Source organism: Gopherus evgoodei, chromosome 8 (assembly GCF_007399415.2).
Source record: "Gopherus evgoodei ecotype Sinaloan lineage chromosome 8, rGopEvg1_v1.p, whole genome shotgun sequence".
NCBI classification, from domain to species: domain Eukaryota; kingdom Metazoa; phylum Chordata; order Testudines; family Testudinidae; genus Gopherus; species Gopherus evgoodei.
In genome coordinates this window covers 42,034,291-42,056,707 of record NC_044329.1, presented here as the reverse complement: position 1 = coordinate 42,056,707, position 22,417 = coordinate 42,034,291, and the positions used below count along the sequence as shown (strand labels likewise).

The following is a 22,417-nucleotide window of genomic DNA, read 5'->3' as shown; positions in this document are numbered from 1 at the left end:
CAAGCCGGCTAGACAGGAAAATATCAGACGCTGCTGCCAATGCTACACTCAGTTTTTCAGAAATTAGTCGACTTTATGGCCAGAAGAGACCATTAGAGCTTCTAATCTGACCCCCTGCATATCGCAGGCCTCCTGTATGACACAAGAGCTACTTTGGGGGCAAACACATTCCAGAAAGGCATCTAGTCTTCATTAAATGACATCAGGAGATGGCAAATCCACCACTTTCCTTGGTAGCCTGTTCCTGTGGTGAATCATCCTCGCTGTTGAATATTTGTGCCTTAGTTGTAATATGAATTTGTCTCTTTTTACCTTCCAGCCGTTGGGTCTTGTTATGCCTTTCTCTGCTCAATTAAAAAGCCCTCTAACACCCAATATTTTCTCTCCATTAAGGCCCTTCAACACTTCAGTGAAGTCACCTTTCAATCTTCTTTTGATAAGCTAAACAGACTGAGCTCTTTCAATAGCTTACTAGAAGGCATTTTTCTCCAGCCCTCAGAACATTTGGTGGCTTTTTGCTGCCCCAGCTCCAATTTCACATCATCTTTTTCAATCGAGGACACCAAAACTGGAGGCAGCATTCCAATATCAGTCTCACTGATACCATGTCACCTCCTGGGACATTAATGACTTAATCTGTAACTGTATAGATCACCATTGCGACCACTGTTCTATATTTGCAGCCAATATTGTAGAAAAGTTGCCACGTAAGGGGTCTGTGAAGAGGTTCTGATTGACTGATTATAATGATGCTATCTCTAGATGTGTATCATTTTTGTAGTTGACGTTATGAATATTGGTTCTATGCTGTCCATATTTCAAACTCGTGCTCTGCTTCTGGGGAACACTCAAGACAAGTTGGTGGCAGTTCTGCCTAGCCTGCTTGATGGCCCACTAAGGACCATCAGTTATACAATCGACCCATTGAGAGAAGGCAGATACACCTTGTGACTCAGCAAGGTATGCAGGGACCTGCCTGTGGACAGAACTCAAAGGTTTTTCTATGCCACGTGCTGGATAGAGTGTCCTTGGGACAAAGAAAGCAAAGACCACGTGGCAAGAGACTATAAAAGGCTGATGCCTCATCTCCATCTTGTCTTCAGTCCTGCTTCATACCTCTGGAGGGACTTTGCTACAAACAAGCTTCAGCTCTGTACAAAGGACTGAATGCCCCATCCCAGTTGTGGATGGACTCCAGAGACTTGATTTGAACCTGCAGTTTATTCCATCGCTGCTACAGGCCTGAACCAAGAGCTTTGCCATTACTTCATGTGAAGGATTAAAAATCTATTTGCTCTTTATGTAGCAACCTGGTGCATGGATTGTGCCAGCTCTTTTCCAGACTCAAAGTCCAGAGTATGGTCAAGGACCAGAGGCCTAGCAAATAGTGATAAGCTAAGAGAAAGCTGGGGTAAACAGAAAGCCTTGCTTGCTAAGATAGGCCTGGTCAGCAAATTGCCAGGTGTTGGAGCTAAGAACTAAAGAATTGTGTCTTATTCAGAGATGCAGATTGAACAAAGAATCCCTGTTCCTATTGTGTTTGTTTCTTCTGTAGGGAGACGTTCTTCCCAGAGATCCAGTCTTGAGTTTATGAAAAGTTGTCACATGTCAGTATAAGATATGTCATCCTTCCACGTCCCTTCCCAGGGACCAATGCCTGCCTTTAGACACACAGAAAATCTTTATTGCCATATACTTTCACTGTTTCTTTGCTTTAACCCCTAGGAATGTACCTGTTGGACAATCAAAGGAGTTGCTCCATTCCTATGGACCCCAAATCAGAATTCAACATAGATATTTTATACTAACAACATTTTATCAAAGTATTAATGAAATGTTAACTTGCTAACTTGAGACCATGGGTGGAGACATTATGTAATCTGTTAACTATTGGCTAATGTGCTTATCTTGTCTTGCTGCAAAACCTATCCCGGGGTGTGGAACTGCCTACCCCGTCACTTTCCCATGCTTGTGAAAAATCTATATATTCTATTGTAATTAATTAATTAACAATGTCTCTGAGCCTAATAAGCAAGGTGACACTCCGCCAGCACTGTGTGTAATAAACTCCTATTTTTGACCTCTACATGGTGTAGATTTGTGTCTTTCTCGGACACCTGCTGAATAAAGAGAAGATTCAGGATCCAGCCTGGCTGAATGTGTGTCCTCTCCTCACAGCTTGGTGATCTTTTGAGGAAATGGAGAAGACTGCCTTTGCCTAGCTGTACATTGCTTGCAAAAGAAACAGGTCTTTTTGGTGACAAGTGTTGAAAGGAGGCACTAGACAAATGTGGAGACAGGAAAAATGTCCCCCAACTGAACTGGCATCTGTGGATGCTGAAGTCACAACACAGAACACTAAACACTATTTGAGAACGGCTGGTGTCAGAAGAGTCTCTAACAAGGCCTCTTCCCCCCAGCAGGGGCCTCTCTGTGCACAGAACTCCTGGTAGCGTGATGGCTGCAGGCAGTGGAGAACTCTATTTTGGCATCTCTTTGCCTGTTTTGTGGTCAGCATCTGCAGTGGCTGTTAAAAGGTCTCTAGATAGTGATCTTTGGGAAGAGCTGGCTGAAGAGCCTTCCTACTAACCAGGAGAGCCTGGCTTGGCCTGCCAGTTCTTCCTTGCTGAACCTAGTGTGTCTGTTGGCTCCTTTTTTGTATCTCTTTTCAAAAAAAGAAAAGACCTGTCAGCAGAATCCTTCTAAGTGCTTGTTCAAGACAGAGAGAGCCTTCCTTGCGGCTAAGTCTTGGTGCCATGGGGCATGCCTCATTGCTGCGGTGCCTCTTGCTGGCCATCCTGGTAATAAGTTCTGGTTCACCGGTGCGCCTTCATCTAGTGGCATCTGGCTGCATCTGTTTTATCATTAGGACCCATGGCGCTCTCAGGACTTCAGTGTCCTCTTATGGACACAGCCCTCTGGCTGTGCCCCACTCAGTTCTCTCCCCCCTTCCCGGGGGCAGCTGTTCTCTACCCGGACACTTGCCTCAGTCGCTGGCTGCAGTCCAGGGTGTAGCCACCTGTGTCAGCCACTACGGAGGCAAAAGTCGTGAACGTCCAACCCTGCATCTGTTTCCCTGGACCACTTCCCCACAGCCCCAGCACCTTCCTCTGCCTTTGTATTAGGGCCTCAGTCTGGCAGTATTCGGCCAGAAGGTCACTCATGCTCCCCTTACCCACCCAGCACTACTCTGATCATGGTGCCCACCCTTCCTTTTCCCCTGCCCCAGCCCCAGCCCCAGCCCCAGCCAAACCTCCCTCCTCAAACTCCAAGCAGTGACTAACTCTTGCTGTGCTGAGCAGCCCTTTATATATGGGCTGCTCCAGCAAGCCTTCTCCTGATTGGCTCTCCCAATAAGCCCTTTCCTGATAGGCCGGGTTCTGCGCAGCCTCTGCAAGGCTGCCTTAATCTTTCTCCTGCTTGGTTGGGGGCAGACACCTCCCCACACTTGGAAAATGGCAAATGAGAAGTTTAGAGCTGGTGGAAAGGTTACCATGACTGAGAACTGAGCCGAGGTTGCTGCGACTGAAACACAGATCACTAACCGCTATATGATCACAGTGGCTGGCGGGAGAAGCACATGTTAGAAGCCCTCTGTCATCTCAGCTGTGGCTTTCTGTGCACGGAGAGCCAGACACCTCAAGGTCTGCAGGTCTTGAGGGAAATGTGGAATGTCTGTACTTTAGAATTTGCAGGTGTTGTCCTGGGCCATCAAATGGAACAGTTGCAAACACTTTCTTGAGGCAGGCACCATGGCTTAGCTGGCTAAAGCACCTGTCTCCTAAACAGGAGATCCTGGGTTCAACTCCCAGTGTTGCCTTCGTGTATGGCTTTTGTCTCCTCTGCTCACATTTTCCTGTGTCTTCCTAGGAAACAGAAGAGACCTCCCTTGGTAGCCAAGTCATTGCTTGCTAAGGAAAAGGCTTCTTTGTAGAGAAGCATTGGAAAGAATCAAATCACAAGCCTGGAGTTGATGAAAAGGCTGCTGTGACTGGCATTAGCATGGTGGTTGCTTTGACTGCAATAGCTGCAACGTTAGAGCCTGCGCCACACGTCCTTGTGATTCACTGGGGATGTCCACACGCAGATGTCATGTCACCTTCCTTTAGATAGTCACTGATAAAAAATGGAGCAGTTGGGAGAAAAGTCCCAGAGAGTGGCATCGTGGCTAAGCTGGCTGACTCACCTGCCAGGTAAAGTGGAGGTTAGAGATGCAGCACCCAGTGGTGCCTTGCCAAATGTGTCTGCTCTTCCCATCTTTTGGTCAATCTTCTGAGGAAACAGAGAAGACTGCCTCTGCCTTGCAATGCAAATACTTCCAAAAGAAACCGGTCGTTTTTTCTGACCAGTGTTGGAAGGAGGCACCTAAGAAATGTGGAGACAAGGAAAAGGTCATCGTAACTCAACTTGCATCCATGGCTCTTGGGGCCACAACGCAGAGCACTAAGCACTGTATGACCACAGCAAAATCTAAACTTTACACCTTATTACACTAGGCAGTAGTTAGGTCAAGCATTTTTCTCACCCCACTGGATGTTACCCTCCTTAATACATAGAATTCCCCCCTTCATTTTCTCAGGATTCCTGCTGCTTCCAACTTAGGTGGGGGAGGAGAAAGGCAAAAACATGATGCCACAGTCTCCTATTTTATATCCTTAGTTCAAGTGTCTAGAAGACACTTGCCCAGACGTGTCCGGGTGGGCTCTGCTGAGTCACTAGGTTGGGGAATCCTCCTGGTGTGGTCTTGTGCAACTGACTCATAGACTTGAGCAGTCCCCACAGTGTTGTGTTTGGGCATCTGTCATTGAATTGGAAATCCCTTAATTACAATTCCTCTGCTGATTCATGGTTGTTGAACTCCCTCCTTGGCAGGGGTCACTAGCAAAATTATAGCATATTTCAGTAACAACCATACAGCAAAATGCATAACTTCATACACCCTCATGCTATACATATTTGGACAGAGTAACCGATTTCAGCAGATCATGACTTTTCATGTGATAACTGACATGGAATTGTTTGTATGACATATCACAGTCATATATGAATGATGAATATGTGAGCTACAGGGGGCTATTTTGAGGTACATCATGTCACAAAAGCCTCCAGAGACTGGTCTTTGGGAAGAGCTGGCTGAAGAGCCTTCTGAGTAACTGAGAGATCCTGGCTTGGCCGGCCAGTTTGTGCTTGTGAATTAAACTTGTCCGCTGGGCTCCCTTTTTTGTGTCTCTTTCACATAAACAGAGCAGAAGTTCTTGGCCAATCCTTGACAGTGCTTGTTCAAGACACAGAGAGCCTCTGTGCTGGGGCAGGGGTAAGGGTGCAGGAGGTGGTCGGAGGGGGGGTGCTTACCTCGGGCAGCACAGCTCCCAAAGTGACCGGCAGTCGGGATTTCCCCCAACAATGCCCCACAGGGGTCCAGGGTCAGCTCCAGCACAGGCCACACAGGAAGGCTTAATGCTCGAGCTACAGCACATGCTGGGCAGGCTTGAGGCCAGGGTCCCCATGGCAGGAGAGAAGAAGAAGACTCGGCCCCTGGAGGGGCAGGATGGGCTTCCTGGATCCCATTTGCTCACAGCCAGGGCCCTGCCCCCACTCCCAAGTCGTCCATGGCGCCCCCAGGTCAGCCAGAATGGAGCAGCAGTTTTCACTGCACCAAGTCCACTTATGGCTTACAGGCAACACCCAGACCCACCACAGCCCACCATCTTGGCCAGAAAGGAGCCTACTCAGCCTCGTCATTGCTTATTTTCCTTCCCCCCAGAACCCCGCTTCTCCTGGGCTGCAAGGAGCCATCCCTGGGATGCCAACAGCCAGCCACAGGGGTCTATCTCCCAGCAGCCAACCGCACCTCCATGGTTTGGCCCTCAGAAGGGCAGGTGGGGGTTTCCTGGATCCCAGTTGCTCACAGCCAGCCCAGCCTCCACCTCTAAAACCATCAGTCATGCCCCCAGGTTGGCCATAAAGGAGCAGCCATTCTCCACTTGGACTCAGCTTTGCTTGTTTTCCTTTGACCCAGAACCCCCCTTCTTCTCCTGGGCTGCAAGTAGCCATCCCTGGGAAGCCAAGAGGCAGGCACAGGATTCTGCCTCCCAGCAGCCAACCACACCTCCCCAGGCTTTGCAGAATGAATGGTGGTGCTCTACTAACCCCACTTAGCCACAATGATGTGCTTAGTTTCTGCCCTGCCTTTCTCAGCTTGACTTTCCTCTTTTGCCCCATTCCTGCCTCACTTCCTCCTTTTGGAAGTCACGCAAAGAAGGCCAGCAGGAAGAGCCGGCGTCCACCTGCCAATCTCCAAGGGCAGAGGAGGCCAAGCCACAAGTCTCTGAAAGGTAACATGCCTAACTCCTCTAGGTTCTCCAGCCTGACACCAAGGTGCTTTCTCCACTGCTGTCAGCACCTTCTGTCATGCAGGGGTTGGAGTTATCCCAGGGACAGGCCAGTGGCAAGAGGAGCGCCTTCCTGAACAGCAAGGGGATCTGGGAAAAGGAAACCAGCATGTTTCTGCCTGGCTTTGAATCAGGGACCTTTTGCGTGTTAGGCAAATGTGATAACCACTACACTACAGAAACTCCATCTGCTTGGCTGTTGCTCACCCTGCCACAGACCGATGGACAAACCTAGAGAAAGTGGTGGCAGCCCTTCAATAGGTCAGCTGGCAGAGCAGAGGACTGGAGCCGGCACTCAGGAAGTCGTCCTTACCTGGCCCGTGTGACTCCAGCTTGAGGGAGAGCTTCTTCTTCTTCTCCTTGCTGACAAAGAGCAAGAGAAGAATGAAAGGTCAGGTGGGCCAACTCGGTGCAGAAGCCCATGCTGTCTTTTCCTGCTGCATAGCCTGAAATGAGGGACTCGTGGCAGTTAAAGGAACTGCTGCACCTTTCAGAAAACATCCCACCTGTGCACAAAGCTGGATAGAATAGCCTGCTAGTCTAGCACGCTCCCAACTGAACTACTTCAGCAGCTGCTAGGTTTCTTTTTGGCTCATTAAACCACATCTTCAGTCACTGATGGCCAATGAGAGAGCGACATCGCTTGCTATTTTAGCACTTGAAAATGCCATTGGCCAATCTTTGGATCTCTTTAATGCTGCGCTTCAGTTCATGGGGGAAAGGTGAGAGAAGCCACCTTTCAACTAAAGGCCTGGGGTTAACATCCTAACGCTGTCTCCTACTGTAACACTATTTAATCCTGGCCAGCCCTGTGCTGGTGACAGTTCCATTTCTAGATGTTAGTACGTTTCAGTTACGGTTAAAATTAAAAAGTTTCTATATGCTTATAGAAAATGCATTTGTTTTATTTGCTTATATATGGCATGAATAAATACAGGTTTACAGAACCTAGCCTGCAAATTTAGCATCTTATATGACAGAGAAAATCATGCATCGAAATTGTACATCAAAATCATGTACTGAGCTACAAATGCAATGAAAAATAAGATACTTAAAATTTTAACATATGGGGGGGCACCGAAGACACGTCTTGCCTGGGGTGCCACTTGGTCTAGGTCAGACCCTGCCAGGGAGAACAGGAATTAGTGTCACATGGCTATTTTCAGGCTGTAATCTGTGGGCACCCTGCTCTGCGGGAGGGATCGTGGTAGCCCAGACTCAGGGCTGGAACAGGCCCTGATTGAGGGGGTGGCTGCATGGTTTACAGCGCTCCGATGTCTCAGACAATGTGTCTCTCCCAAAGCCTCAGATCTGCGTCCCCAGAAGGCTCCTGTGCTGCCTCTGCTCCTTTCACCTTCTACAGCAAGGAGCAGCAGCAAGGGTCAGGCATGAGCCATAGGCACTAGGTGGGAGGCAGAGGCTTCAGGAGCCCAGAGTGTTTGCCAGTCTGGGCATTTTGGCTGAGACCTCAGGGACACATTGTGAGGCAGAATCCCAGGCATCTGTATGAAAGGAGCATAGGGACTTAAGAGCAGCCAGACTGGGTCAGACTGGGTCCATTTTGCCCAGTGTCCTGTCTTCCCATAGCGGCCAAAGCCAGGTGCCCCAGAGGGAATGAACAGAACAGGTAATCATCAAGTGATCTATCCCCTGTCACCCGCTCCCAGCAAACAGAGACTAGGGACACCTTCCCTGCTTTTTGCCGGCCGCTGCACATTGAGTGGATGTTTGCAGAGAACTATCCACAGTGACTCCAAGATCTCTCACTTGAGTTGCAATAGCTATTTTACATCCCATCTTTTTATATGTAGAGTTGGGATTATGTTTGCCAATGTGCATCACTTTGCATTTATCAACATTGAATTTCATCTGCCATTTTGTTGCCCTTTCACCCAGTTTTGTGAAATCTCTTTTTAGCTCCTCACAGGCTGCTTCGCCCTTAACTATCCTCTGTAGTTTGGGATCATCTGCAAAATTTGTCACCTCGCTGTTTAGCAGATCGTTTATCAATATGTTGAATAGTCCCAGTACAGACACCACTAGTTACCTGTTTGCATCCTGAAAACTGACCATTTAGTCCTACCCTTTGTTTCCTAGCTTTTAACCAGTTATTGATCCAGGTGAGGACCTTCCAGAGGTGAAAGTAAGCCGGTCCGGTCCGGTATGGGGTACCGGCAAGAGCGGGTACGCTGTGCTAGCCCGGCCCAGCTTCCCCAAGCTGGTGATTTAAAGGACCCAGGGCTCCCTGCAGAGGCCAGAGCCCCGGGCCCTTTAAATCGCTGCCTGAGCCCCCCTGCCGGAGCCCTGGGGAGCAAATCACTGCCGTGGAACGCTGCTCTCTCCCGCGCCACGAACACAGAGCAGTGGCGACGGGAGCTTCCTTACAGTGTGTGGGGGGGCACTGTTGTCTGAACTGTGGTGCTCCCATGACACCCCTTCCCCAGGGACCCACATTCACACCACCCCTCCCTCGAGGCCACACCCACAGAACGCCTCTTCCCCCCAAGACTCCACCCTTCCCCCCACTCCATCATTTGTCCTAACAGCCAGTAAAGAGTGGTGGGGCCATGGCCCTCTAACCCCCTGTTCCAGCACCCCTGACACAGAGCTAAGCAGGCAGCAGTGTGTGTGTGTCACAGAGGCTGCTGTGCTGAGCTGAGCCAGTGAGGGAAACAGTGGCTGATGTTGGGGCTGTCCCCTTCCCCCTGCCTCAGGACTGGTTGCTTGCAGCAGCTGTCTGAACTTAGAGACAGTGTGCCCACACAATCCCTCTCCCCACACACACAAACACACTCTCTACCCCACCAGGTACATTGCAGTTGAAAAGCAGCTGGCAATCTAGTAGGATTCCCATGGAACAATGGGATAGAGAAACCTGCATCATGTGATGCTGTACCAGCCTGTGAGGCATTTCAAACCCTTCCCAAAGCACCCACAGCCAGTTGCACAGCTACCCACAATGCACTGCTCTCTCTACAATGCACTGCTCTCTGTGGCCATCCAAGAGTCTAGCCTGGATGTGCTCTGGTGACACAAGGGGCATAGTGTCGACATGCAAGAGCTGTTTAATTGAAACACTTTAAAGCCACATTACCCAATAGTGTAGATATAGCTTGAGAGTGAGACAAGACCCAGCTCTTTTGAAACTGAAGAACCACAACTTCCTCCGTAGTTGACAGGATTTGAACCTGTTCAGGGAGACCCCAATGGATTTCTAGCCCATCACCTTAACCACACTGCCACAACTACTTGCTTGAGATGTGTCTCTCACTACACTCCAGTTCTGTTCTCACTGAGTGATCAATTCTAATTGTTCCCTCAGACCAGCTTCCACAACACACACACTGCTGTGCCATTGTGTAAGTGTGTCCCTGGCTGAACTGCAAGAATTCCTGCTCATTTCCCTTCTGGCTGGAGCATGAGGAGAGTGTGTTTGTGGTCAATGACGTTGCTGTAGATTGTTGCCCATTTCCTGCCTTGATCATTCAGACAGTTCCTTTACCATCCTATCTCCAGCACATCAGGGATTGCAATAGCAGGGGGCAGGTTTTCTCTGGGGCACTGAGCTTTGCCAGGGGGTTGGTGGTTCCTTTCCTTCCTCACCCTGGAGTAAACTCAGCTTTTTATTCCATCCTTGATGTTTCAAGGAATAACAAGAGATGACCAAGGAAAGAGGTGGACAGGGCGGGTCTCAGGTGAGGGGCAGAGAGGTGCAAGTGGTGGGCAGGGCCGGTCTTATAGGTGGGGCAAAGAGGTGTGGGTGGTGGACAGGGCAGGTCAGGGGAGGGGATAGAGAGGTGTGAGTGCTGGGCAAGGTGGGTCTCAGGAGAGGCAGAGAGGTGTGAGTGCTGGGCAGGGTGAGTCTCAGGGGAAGGGCAGAGAGGTGGGGGCAGCAGGAAGACCTTGGGGGCGGGAGTGGAGAGACACAAGGAGGCCTTCTGGGAGGAGAGGAGCAAGCAAAAGGTGGACCAGCAGGCCTCAGCCAAAGAGAAAGAGCAGTGGCCAAATGGGAGTGAGAGCAGAGCACAGGTAAGGCTTCAGAGGGAGGAGAATGAGTCAAGGGGGTGGAGTGGACAGAACTGCCCAGAGGATTCAGGGGGCCTGAGGCAAAACAATTTTGGGTGCCCCTTCCATAATAAAAGGTGCAATACTATAGAATACTATATTCTCATGGGATCCCTGCAGGGCCTGGGGTAAATTGCCCCACTTGCCCCCCCCTCTGGGTGACCATGCCCTCAGCCTCTCCTCATAAGTCCCCTGCCCCCTAATCATTTTTGTTGCCCTCCCCATGACTCTCTCCAATTTGTTTCTGTAGTGGGAGGGCAAAAACTGGACACAATGCTCCAGATGTGGCCTCACCAGTGCTGAATAGAGGGGAATAATCACTTCTCTCGATCTGTTGGAAATGCTCCTACTAATCCAGCCCAATACGACCAGTTACCCATATTGAATGCAGACCCAGCAATATTTGATAAATTGGTTACTGTCCATTCAGGAGGTTCTTTCCTACCTATTCATAAAGAATGAAGATGCTCTAAGCAGAGGGGAGAGAGCTGTCCCGTCCGTGTAGTTAATCCATCTCCCCGAGAGGTGGTAGCTATGTCACTGGGGGAAGCTATGTGGGTGGGTGTGCAAGCTGTGGTGTCTCCATATATCTATAAGTTTAATCAAACCCCATTTTTAAAAGCACTGTGGTCTGGGAAGAGTACAGGAGATCTCTGAGGCAGGGCCTGTCCTTCAAAATCTTTAAGATCACTGACTTACCTCCACAGCAGCCATGGGGGTGTAACTCAGTAGTAGAGTATTTGACTGAAAATCAAAGGGGTCTTGGTTCAAGTCCCTTTGCCACCTTATAAACTTCTTCCTTCAACAAAAATAATTTCATTTCCATTATGTTGAGGAGTTCCACTGAATAGGGATCCCTGAAATGAATGGAAACACTCAATATTTTCCTGTGCAAATGCATAAAAACCTAGCAAACATGTGACTCCACTGAAATCAGTTCCAATCCTCTAAAGGATTAAAGAATCCTTACTGAGGTTGCAGGAAAAAACCATCCCAATGTGTAGAAAGAATAGTATATATGGCAGGCGACCAGCTTGGCTTAACAGTGAAATCCTTGCTGATCTTAAACGCAAAAAAGAAGCTTCCAAGAAGTGGAAGATTGGACAAATGACCAGGGAGGAGTATAAAAATATTGCTCAGGCATCCAGGAGTGAAATCAGGAAGGCCAAATCACACTCGGAGTTGCAGCTAGCAAGAGATGTTAAGAGTAACAAGAAGGCTTTCTTCAGGTATGTTAGTAACATGAAGAAAGTCAAGGAAAGTGTGGGCCCCTTACTGAATGAGGGAGGTAACTTAGTGGACAGAGGATGTGGAAAAAGCTAATGTACTCAATGCTTTTTTTGCCTCTGTCTTCACAAACAAGGTCAGCTCCCAGACTGCTGCACTGGGCAGCACAGCATGGGGAGAAGGTGACCAGCCCTCTGTGGAGAAAGAAGTGGTTCGGGACTATTTAGAAAAACTGGAGACGAGCACATGTCCATGGGGCCGGATGCGCTGCATCCGAGGGTGCTAAAGGAGTTGGCGGATGTGATTGCAGAGCCATTGGCCATTATCTTTGAAAACTCATGGTGATCAGGGGTGGTCCCGGATGACTGGAAAAAGGCTACTGTAGTGCCCATCTATAAAAAGGGAAGAAGGAGGATCCAGGGAACTACAGACCAGTCAGTCTCACCTCAGTCCCTGGAAAAATCATGGAGCAGGTCCTCAAGGAATCAATTCTGAAGCACTTAGAGGAGAGGAAAGTGATCAGGAACAGTCAGCATGGATTCACCAAGGGCAAGTCATGCCTGACTAACCTAATTACCTTCTATGAGGAGATAACTGGCTCTGTGGATGAGGGGAAAGCAGTGCATGTGTTATTCCTTGACTTTAGCAAAGCTTTTGATACGGTCTCCCATAGTAGTCTTGCCAGCAAGTTAAAGAAGTGTGGGCTGGATGAATGGACTGTAAGGTGGATAGAAAGCTGGCTAGATCGTCAGGCTCAATGGGTAGTGATCAACGGCTCCATGTCTAGTTGGCAGCCGGTTTCAAGCGCAGTGCCCCAAGGGTCGGTCCTGGGGCTGGTTTTGTTCAATATCTTCATTGATGATCTGGAGGATGGTGTGGATTGCACCCTCAGCAAGTTTGCAGATGACACTAAACTGGGAGGAGTGGTAGATATGCTGGAGGGTAGGGATAGGATACAGAGGGACCTAGACAAATTAGAGAACTGGGCCAAAAGAAACCTGATGAGGTTCAACAAGGACAAGTGCTGAGTCCTGCACTTAGGACGGAAGAATCCCATTCACTGTTACAGACTAGGGACCAAATGGCTAGGAAGCAGTTCTGCAGAAAAGGACCTAGGGGTTACACTAGACGAGAAGCTGGCTATGAGTCAACAGTGTGCCCTTGTTGCCAAGAAGGCTAACGGCATTCTGGGCTGTATAAGTAGGGGCATTGCCAGCAGATCGAGGGATGTGATCCTTCCTCTCTATTCGGCATTGGTGAAGCCTCATCTGGTGTACTGTGTCCAGTTTGGGGCCCGACACTACAAGAAGGATGTGGAAAAATTGGAAACAGTCCAGCAGAGGGCAACAAAAATGATCAGGGGTCTGAAGCGCATGACTAATGAGGAAAGGCTAAGGGAACTGGGCTTGTTTAGTCTGCAGAAGAGAAGACTGAGGGGGGATTTGATAGCTGCTTTTAAGTACCTGAAAGGGGGTTCCAAAGAGGATGGACCTAGACTGTTCTCAGTGGTAGCAGATGAGAGAACAAGGAGTAAGGGTCTCAAGTTGCAGTGGGGGAGGTTTAGGCTGGATATTAGGAAAAAAATTTTCACTAGGAGGGTGGTGAAGCACTGGAATGGGATGGCCAGGGAGGTGGTGGAATCTCCTTCCTTAGAGTTTTTTAAGGTCAGGCTTGACAAAGCCCTGGCTGGGATGATTTAGTTGGGGATTGGTCCTGCTTTGAGCAGTGGATTGCCCTAGATGACTTCCTGAGGTCCCTTCCAACCCTAATATTCTATGATTATATGATTAGATGCTCTAATGGTCTCTTCTGGCCATAAAGTCGACTAATTTCTGAAAAACGGAGCGTAGCATTGGGAGCAGCATCTGATGTTTTATTATCTAGATGGCTTGCTGCCTAGAACGAACACTCCTTGAGTGGGGTGATCCACAGTGAGTAGCTCAAACTTCCAAAATGCCTGGCCTGGGGTAGGACTTTAGCACAGCACAGCAAGGGAGGGGTGTGGCAGTGACATCACAAAGGCCTTTTGCAGGACCTCAGACTATTGGTCAAAGGTGGTGGGGAGGTGGTGACCTCACAGAGAGATGCTGACATCAGCCAGGCAGGACAGGGACGAGGGGCCAGGGAAACCTCAGAGACCCCTTTGGCTTTGCGTCAGCAAGTCTCCTTCTCCAGGTCTCTCCTTGAGGACTGATAAAGTATTCGGGTTCACAGATGTGAGCACCAGGAGGAACCTCTTTCGAGTTTTCTCCTTCCCTTGTAGTGATTTTACTAGAAAACAGCAGTGGAACCAATAGGAACCGCAGCAATGGAACTCAGGAGTCCTGGGGGTGTGCTAGGGTGACCAGATGTCCTTATTTTATAGGGACAGTCCGAATTTTGGGGTCTTTTTCTTATCTAGGATCCTATTACCTCCCACCCCCTGTCCCAATTTTTCACACTTGCTGTCTGGTCACCCTAGGGTGTGCACATGTGTGGGTCCCAGCTTCTCCCTGCCCCCCTCATTGAAGCAGAAGTGCAGGGTTACTGCCCTGGGTACTGCAGGGCACCGGTGGACATGGGGCTGGCTGGAGGTAGGGTCTGGCTGCAGGCAGGGTAAGGGGTGCGGGGTTGGCTGGCTTCAGGCAGGGGGGTGCATTGGGTTGGCTGGAGACAGGGCAGGGGATGCAGGGCTGGCTGCAGACAGGGGGTGCAGGGCTGGTGCAGGCTGGGTGTGTGGGGGGGCTGGTTGGCTTTGGGCAGGGCCACAGGGGGGTGTGGCAGGAGATGGCTGGAGACAGGGCTGGGGGTTTGTCAGGGGCTTTGCTGCAGGGCTGGCTGCAAGTAGGGCAGGGAGGATGTGGCTGGTGTGGGCAGGGCAGAAGGTGCAGGGCTGTCTGGAGACAGAGGATGGCTGCGGGCAGGGCAGGGCAGGGGGTGCAGGGCTGGCTGCAGGCAGGGCATGGGGCAGGGCCAGTGCAAGGATGTTTCACTCCCTAGGCGAAACTTCCACCTTGCACTCTCCCCCCCTGTGCCCCCACCCTGAGGTGCCCCACCTGTGGCAGCTCCTCCCCTCCACCCTGAGGCTCCCCTCTTGTGGCAACTCCCCCGCTCTGCCCTGCGGCACCCCCCCTCGCCCCAGCTCACCCCTGCTCCAAGCACGAGCACCCTGAGCACACCGTGGCCGCTTCACTTCTCCTGCCTCCCAGGCTTGTGGCGCCTAAGCCTGCCAGGCAGTCAAGCACCCTCCTCTGAGCCACAGCAGCCCTGACAGTTGACAATAGAGGCACCTTAGCTCCTGAGTTCCTTCAATGTGTCCCCCTCCGGGGTCCAGCTCCGATCACCAGATACTCGGGGTATGTCTATACCACCTGCCGAATCGGTGGGCAGCGATCGATCCAGCGGGGGTCGATATATCGCGTCTAGTGTAGATGCAACACATCGAGTGCTCTCCCCTCGACTGCTGTACTCCAGCTCGGTGAGAGACACAGGCAGAGTCTACGGGGAGCTGCAGCAGTCCACTCACCGCAACTGTGACATTATAAGTATAATCTAATATCTCATTGAAAGGTGACAGGGCCAGAAAGAGTTAATTAACTCACCTCACCGACTGATCTGACCCATGGTGCAACAGTGACACCGTGTGGCCATGCAGGGTAATGCACAGATCATTTCCTTTATGGAGCAACAGTGACACCGTGAGGCCACGCAGGGTAGTACACAGAGCATTTCTCTCATGGTGCAACAGTGATACCATGTGGCCACGCAGGGTAATGCACAGAGCATTTCCTGCATGGAACAACAGTGACACCGTGTGGCCACTCAGGGTAATGCAGAGAGCATCACACCTACGTAGACGCTTTAGTGATCCATGGGGGGCTTAGGGGTCATGGGGGGCACAGATAGCTACGTCTAGGCTGGAGGCATTCCGGTGGGTATTAGGGGCTTCATGGGGGACACAAATATCTACTTCCCCTAGCAGTGTTGATTTTTGATTCTCTTAAGAGTTGAAATTCTAGGTAGTTACGTCCAGGCTGAAGGGGTCACTGGGACGTTTAGGGTGGTTGTGGGAGCACAGATACTTAAGTCCAGCCTAAAGGGGTAATGGGAGTGCTTAAGGGATCGGGGCTGACACAGATACCTACGTCCAGGGTCTAGGGGTCCCGAGGGGATTGGGGGTTGAGGGGGAAACAGATACCTACGTCATAGCTGGAGGTGTCTTGGGTGGTTTAGGAGGTTCGTTGGAGTCACAGATACCTAAGTCCAGGCTCTAGGGGTTCCTGGGGCATTCAGGGATTTCTGGGGGTCACAGATACCTGCGTGTAGACTAGAGGGGTCCCAGAGGGCTTAGGAGAATTATGGGGGTCACAGATACCTACATGCAGACTGGAGGGGTCCTGGAGCGCTTAGGAGATTTATGTGGAGCACAAATACCAACATACTGGCTGTAAAGGTCCCTGGGGGGCTTTTCGGGTTCGGGGGGCACAGATACCAATGTCCTGGCTGTAGATGTTTCTGGGGTACATAGAGGGGCTGTGGTCGCACATAACCCTACATCCAGGCTGTCAGAGTCCCGGGGGCCCCTGGCCAAATTGGGTCCCCCTGGAAAAGTCTCCCTCACGGTGGCCCCAGGGCTGGAGGAGCTCCCACTCCCTGATACGGCCCAGAGGCTGCAGCAGGGGCACAGAGCTTCTCTGGTGTCAGGGCCACAGCGGGGCAGGGGTAAAGGAGTGAGACCAGAGAAGCTCTGTGCCCCTGCTGCAGCCCCCAGGTAATAGAAGGGAGTGGGAGCTCTTCCAGCCCTGGGGACACCGTGAAGGAACATCTACAGCCAGGACATTGGTATCTGTGCCCCCCATAAACCACCTAATCCCCACGGGAACCCCTACAGCCAGGATGTTGGTATCTGTCCCCCCATAAATCTCCTAAGCCCTCTGGAACCCTTCCAGTCTGCACGTAGGTATCTGTGACCCCCAGAAATCCCCGAATGCCCCAGGAACCCCTACAGCCTGGACTTAGGTATCTGTGACTCCAACGAACCTCCTAAACCACCCAGGACCCCTTCAGCTAGGACGCAGGCATCTGTTCCCGCCTCAACCCCCAATTCCCTCGGGACCCCTAGACCCTGGACGTAGGTATCTGTGTCCGCCCCGATCCCCTAAGCACCCCCATTACCCCTTTAGCCTGGACGTAGGTATCTGTGCTCCCACAAACCCCCTAAACGTCCCAGCGACCCCTTCAGCCTGGAAGTCCCTATCTGTGACCCCCACGAACCTCTAACCCCCCAGGGATCCCTACAGCCTGGACACAGGTGTCTGAGCACCCCACAAACCCCCTAAGCTCCTCGGGACACATCCAGCCTGGATGTATCTGAGCCCCCAGTGAACAGCCTAATCTCCTCAGGACACCGACAGCCTGCACCTAGGTATCTGTGCCCCCCACAAACTCCCTATACCCCCCAGGACCCCTCCAGACTAGATGTAGGTATCTGTACCCCCACAGCCCCCCTGGGACTCCTACAGCCTGAAGGTTCGTATCTGTGCCCCTCATGAAACCCCAACCCCCCCGTCCCCTCCAGACTGGACATAAGTATCTGTGCACCCCACGAACCCATAAGCACCTGTAGGGACGCCTACAGCATGGACTTAGGTATCTGGGGCCCCCCAAAACCGCCTAAGCCCACCAGGGACCCCTATAGCCTAGAGATAAGCATCTGTGCTCCCTGAACCCCATAAGCCCCCCCGGACCCATCCAGCCTGGACTTAGGTATCTGTGCCCCACATGAACCCGCTAAGCCCCCCAGGGACCCTCCAGCCTGGATGGAAGTATCTGTGCCCCCCACAACCCCTAAGTGCCGAGAAACCCCTCCAGCCTGGAGGTAGTTATCTGTGCCCACCAGAAACCGCTTTAGCCCCCCCAGGGACCACTCCAGCCTGGATGCAGATATCTGTGCCCAACACAAACGGCCTAAGCCCCCCCCCCGGGAACCCTCCAGCCTGAACCTAGGTATCTGTGCCCCTCCAACACACTAATTCCCCCTGGAAACCCTATTGCCTGGAAGTAGGTATCTCTGCCCCCCACAAACCCCCTAAGCCTCCCAGGGACCCCTACAGCCTAGACGTAGGTATCTCTGCCACCCAGAAAACCCCTAATCCACCCAGGGAACCCTACAGCATGGACCTAGGTATCTGTGCCCCCCAGGAACTCCCTAAACCCCCCAGGAACCACTCCAACCTGGACATAGATATCTGTGCCTCCCAAAAAACCCTAAGCCCCCCGGGACCCCTAGAGTATGGAGATAGGTATCTCTGCCATCCGCAAAAACCCCTAATCCTCTCCGGAACCTCTCCAGCCTGGATGTACATATCTCTGCCCCTCCCCACAAACCACCTAAGCCCCCTGGGACCCCTCCATCCTGGATGTAGGTATCTGTGCTCCCCAAAGCCCTAAGCCCCCCCCCCGAATGCCTATAGCCTGGACGTAGGTATCTGTGTCTCCTACAATACCACTAAGCCCCCCCCCAGGGACCCCTCCAGGACATACATAGGTATCTGTGCCCCTAACCAAGTCCCTATACCCCCAGGGATCACTGTGCTCACCACAACCCCATAAGCCGTCCAGGGACCCCTTCAGCCCGAATGTAGATATTGGTGTCCTCCACGAAGCCTTTAATATCCACCAGGACCTCTACAGCCTGGACTCAAGTACCTATGCCCCTCACAATCCCCCTAACTCTCCCAGGGTCCCGCCCACACTAGATGTAGGTATCTGTGACCCTACGAACCCCCGTAAGCCCTCGAGGGATCTCTACAGCCTCCACGTAGGTGCGATGCTCTGTGCATTACCCTGCGTGGCCACACGGTGTCACTGTTGCTCCACGCAGGAAATGCTCTGTGTATTACCCTGCATGGCCACACGGTGTCACTGTTGCTCCATGCGGGGAAATGCTCTGTGCATTACCCTGCGTGGCCACACGGTGTCACTGTTGCTCCACGCAGGAAATGCTCTGTGCATTACCCTGCGTGGCCACACGGTGTCACTCTTGCTCCACGCAGGAAATGCTCTGTGTATTACCCTGCATGGCCACACGGTGTCACTGTTGCTCCATGCGGGGAAATGCTCTGTGCATTACCCTGCATGGCCACACAGTGTTACTGTTGCTCCATGCGCGAAATGCTCTGGGCATTTCTGTGATGGAGTGGGGACTGTCTGTGTGGGGGATGGGAGAGCAGCGGGTGACTTTAGGTGAGGGACAGGACCTAAGCCTGTAACTTAAGCTAGGCAGAGGGGAGGGGGTCAGCACCTTTGCCCAGGAAGCTGAATCAAGGAAGGGGCTGGCTGGAGGGAGTTAGTTCAGTTTTGGTTTGGAGCTGGGTAGTTGGAATTCAGAGAATCCCAAACTGGGAACTAAGCTTCCTGAACCCCCAGAAGGACTCGACTGACGGGTCCTGCTTGTGCCCCAAAGCCCTGCTGTATCTGTCGTTCCTGTTGGCCAAAACAACCCTCTGTTTTACTGGCTGGCTGAGTCACTGTGTGTCCCTGGAAGAGGGGTGCAGGGCCAGATTCCACCACACTCCATGACACCCCCTAAGCCCCTCTGGGACCCCTGCAGCTGGGACGTAGGTATCTGTGCCCCCCACTAAACCCCTGAGTCCCCCAGGGACCTCTACAGCCTGGACCTAGATCTCTGTGCCCCCCAGGAACCCCCTAAACCCCCAGGGACCCCTTCAGCCTGGACATAGGTGGAACCCGTCTGCCAGGCTGAATTGATAGCAGCAAGGACTGGGTTCAATACATAGGGGTCCCTTCCCTATTACGTAATGCAAACCAGATCGAGCCCTCACCCAGTGACATGGGAAAATTTTACATACGCACCCCTAGGTGCCTCAAAGAGGCAATACTTCCCCTCTCGCAATCATAGAATCTGGGTATAGCAGAAAATGTTTAATAACGTGAGATAAACAACATAGCATTAAATTTGGAAAACTAGGCCATGTCCTTTTCCCTGGGCTCTAGAGTCTAGCAATCCCCAAATCACCCCAAGTCTCCAAAGTACAATACCTCAAATATTTCAAGACTCCAGCAACCCCATAGTCACCCACAGTCCCGCAGCCCCAGAGTTCAAGAGTCTATCTGCCGGGTTTTCCCCCCTGCCAGCCTGGGTAGAAAGGGGCACCTTACGTGGTCCACTGCTGTCTGCCCTGCCTCTCCGTGGGATTCTGCTTCTACCTTCCCCAAAAACTGCTCAGCTCAGTCCACCAGCTGCTCTGCTCCACCAGCCAACCTGAGATCTGCTCCAGCTGTTTCCAAAAACTGCTTAGCTTACTTCACTCCGTGAGCCATTCCAAGTGTTCCATAAACTGCTCTTCTCCATCAGCTGCTCTGCAATGTAGTTTCAAACTCCCCCACTAGTGAACACAGCACTTCAATGACTTCAGCTCAGGAACCTGGATCTTCAGTTATTAAAAAATTCAACAACCAACTCTACTATTCAACTGTTAAAAAAGAAGAAAATGTAATTGGTGTTTCTGGCTCACCCAAGGAGCCCACTCCCTTGTCTAGTGAGTGCCACTCAACTGATGGTGAGAATCCCTGTCTCAAAGCTGTTTCACAGTTCCTCATCCACACAATCAGGGTGACAACACTCCACATCTCACACCCCAACAACAAATAAACTGGGGATACCACAGCTGCCAAAGTAACCATCCCAGGCTGCTGTGTTCGTGTCAAGCACGGTGGGTGTGTCTGTGCAAACATGATCAGACCCTGAAATCCTTTTCCACACTTGCCATAATTCACCACCAGATGTCAGGCTAGAGTTCATCTTGATTCTGCTTACATAGGTATCTGTGTCCCCCACAACCCCCTAATCCCACCAGGACCCATCTAGCCTGGATAATGGTATCTATGCTCTCCACAAACCTCTAAGCCCCCCAGGGAACCCACAAGCCCAGATGTAGGCATCTGTATGCCCCCCACACCCCCTAATACCCACAGGACCCTTCCAGACTGTAGGTAGGTATCTGTGACCCCTAGAGCCCCACAAAGTCCCTCAGGACCCTTACAGCATGGATGTTTGTATCTGAGACCAACAAAAACCGCCTAAGGTACCCAGGGCCACCTACCGTCAGGATGTAGGTATCTGTCCCCCCCCAAACACACCTAATCCCCCCGGAACCCCTCCAGCCTAGATGTAGGTATCTCTGACCTCACGAATTCGCTAAGACATGACAGGACCCCTCCAGCATCGACATAGGTATCTGTGCCCACACAACCCTCCTAAGACCCCCAAAACCCCTCCAGCCTAGACGCAGGTATCTGTGCCCAGCATGAACCCCCTAAGGTCCCTAGGACCCCTCTTGCCTGGATGAATGTATCTGTGCCCCTTACAAACCCCTAAGACCCTCCCCCAGCATCCCTATAGCCCGGACGTAGATATCTGTTCACCCTCACGAACCCACTGATCCTCCCAGCGACCCTTACAGCATGGAAGTAGGTATCTGTACCCCAAAATGCCCCAAAGAAACCCCAGGACCCCTACAGCCTCGATATAGGTATCTGTGCCCACCCCAACTCCCTAATACCCCCAGAACTCCTCCAGCCTGGACGTAGATATTTGTGACTTCCAGGAACCCCCAAAGCCCTCCCCAGGACTTCTCCAGTCCCTACATAGGTATCTCTGCCCCCCACCAGCCTTCTAAGACCCATACGCCCCCACCACCCTGGTTATAGCTATGTGAGCACTAGGAAGAGGGGTGCAGGACCGGACTCACCCACAGTCCATGACAGACCCTAGGCCCCTCCAGGACCCCTGCAGCCTGGACGTAGGTATCTGTACCCCCCACCAAACACTTAAGACCCCCGAAGACCCCTCCAGCCTGAACTTAGGTATCTGTGCCCCCTACAAACCCCCTAGGCCCCCCAGGGACCTATACAGCCAGAACATTGGTATCTGTACCCCATATAGACACCATTAGCCCCCTAGGACACTCCAGTGTGCACGTAGGTATATGTGCCCCTCAGAAACCTTCTAAGCCCCCAGGAACCCCTACAGCCTGGACATAGGTATTTGCACTCCCAAAACCCCCCTAACCCTCCCTCCCAGGACATCTACAATCTGGACGTAGATATCTGTGCCCCTCACGAAACCTCTAACCCCCCCTGGGAACGATACAGCCTGGACATACGTATCTGTGCCCACTCGAACCCCTAAAGCCCACTGGTACCCCTACGGCCTGGACATAGGTGTCTTTGGCCCCCACAAATCCCCTAAGACTCCCAGGATGCCTCCAGCCTGGACGTAGGTATCTTTGCCCCCCACTAACCCCCTAAGCCCCCCTGGTAACCCTACAGCCTGGATGTAGGAATATGTGCCCCCCACGAACCCTCTAAGCCCCCCTGGGACTCCTAGAGCATGGAGATTGGTATCTGTGTCCCCCCCAAACTCTCTAAGCCCCCCAGGGACCCCTATGGCCTGGACGTAGGTATCTGTGCACCCCAAGGCCCCTAAGATCCCCCGGACCCCTGCAGCCTGGATGTAGGTGTGACGGTGCTGCCCGTGGGAGCCAGCTCAGCTCACTCAATCAGAGTGAATTGCAAACAAAACAGGGCAGACAAATCCCAAACGCTGCTGGTTATTTCAATACTTAGATTTACCAAGCCAGCACAAAACAGCTTCTGTAGTATCTCACTGGTTACTTAGAAGTTTAAACCACGCAGTTCCCTTAAAGTACACAGCCTCAGGCCTCCGTCCA

The 22,417-nt window shown here is 51.8% G+C and overlaps 2 non-coding genes across 2 annotated transcripts; one reads left to right on the top strand and one right to left on the bottom strand.

The window, feature by feature from the left end:
• Nucleotides 1-3,746: 3,746 nt before the first annotated feature.
• TRNAR-CCU lies at nucleotides 3,747-3,820 on the top strand. Its single transcript has one exon. It is a non-coding gene; the product is annotated as a tRNA-Arg (tRNA).
• A 2,682-nt stretch (nucleotides 3,821-6,502) lies between these two features.
• TRNAV-AAC lies at nucleotides 6,503-6,575 on the bottom strand. Its single transcript has one exon. It is a non-coding gene; the product is annotated as a tRNA-Val (tRNA).
• Nucleotides 6,576-22,417: the final 15,842 nt, after the last annotated feature.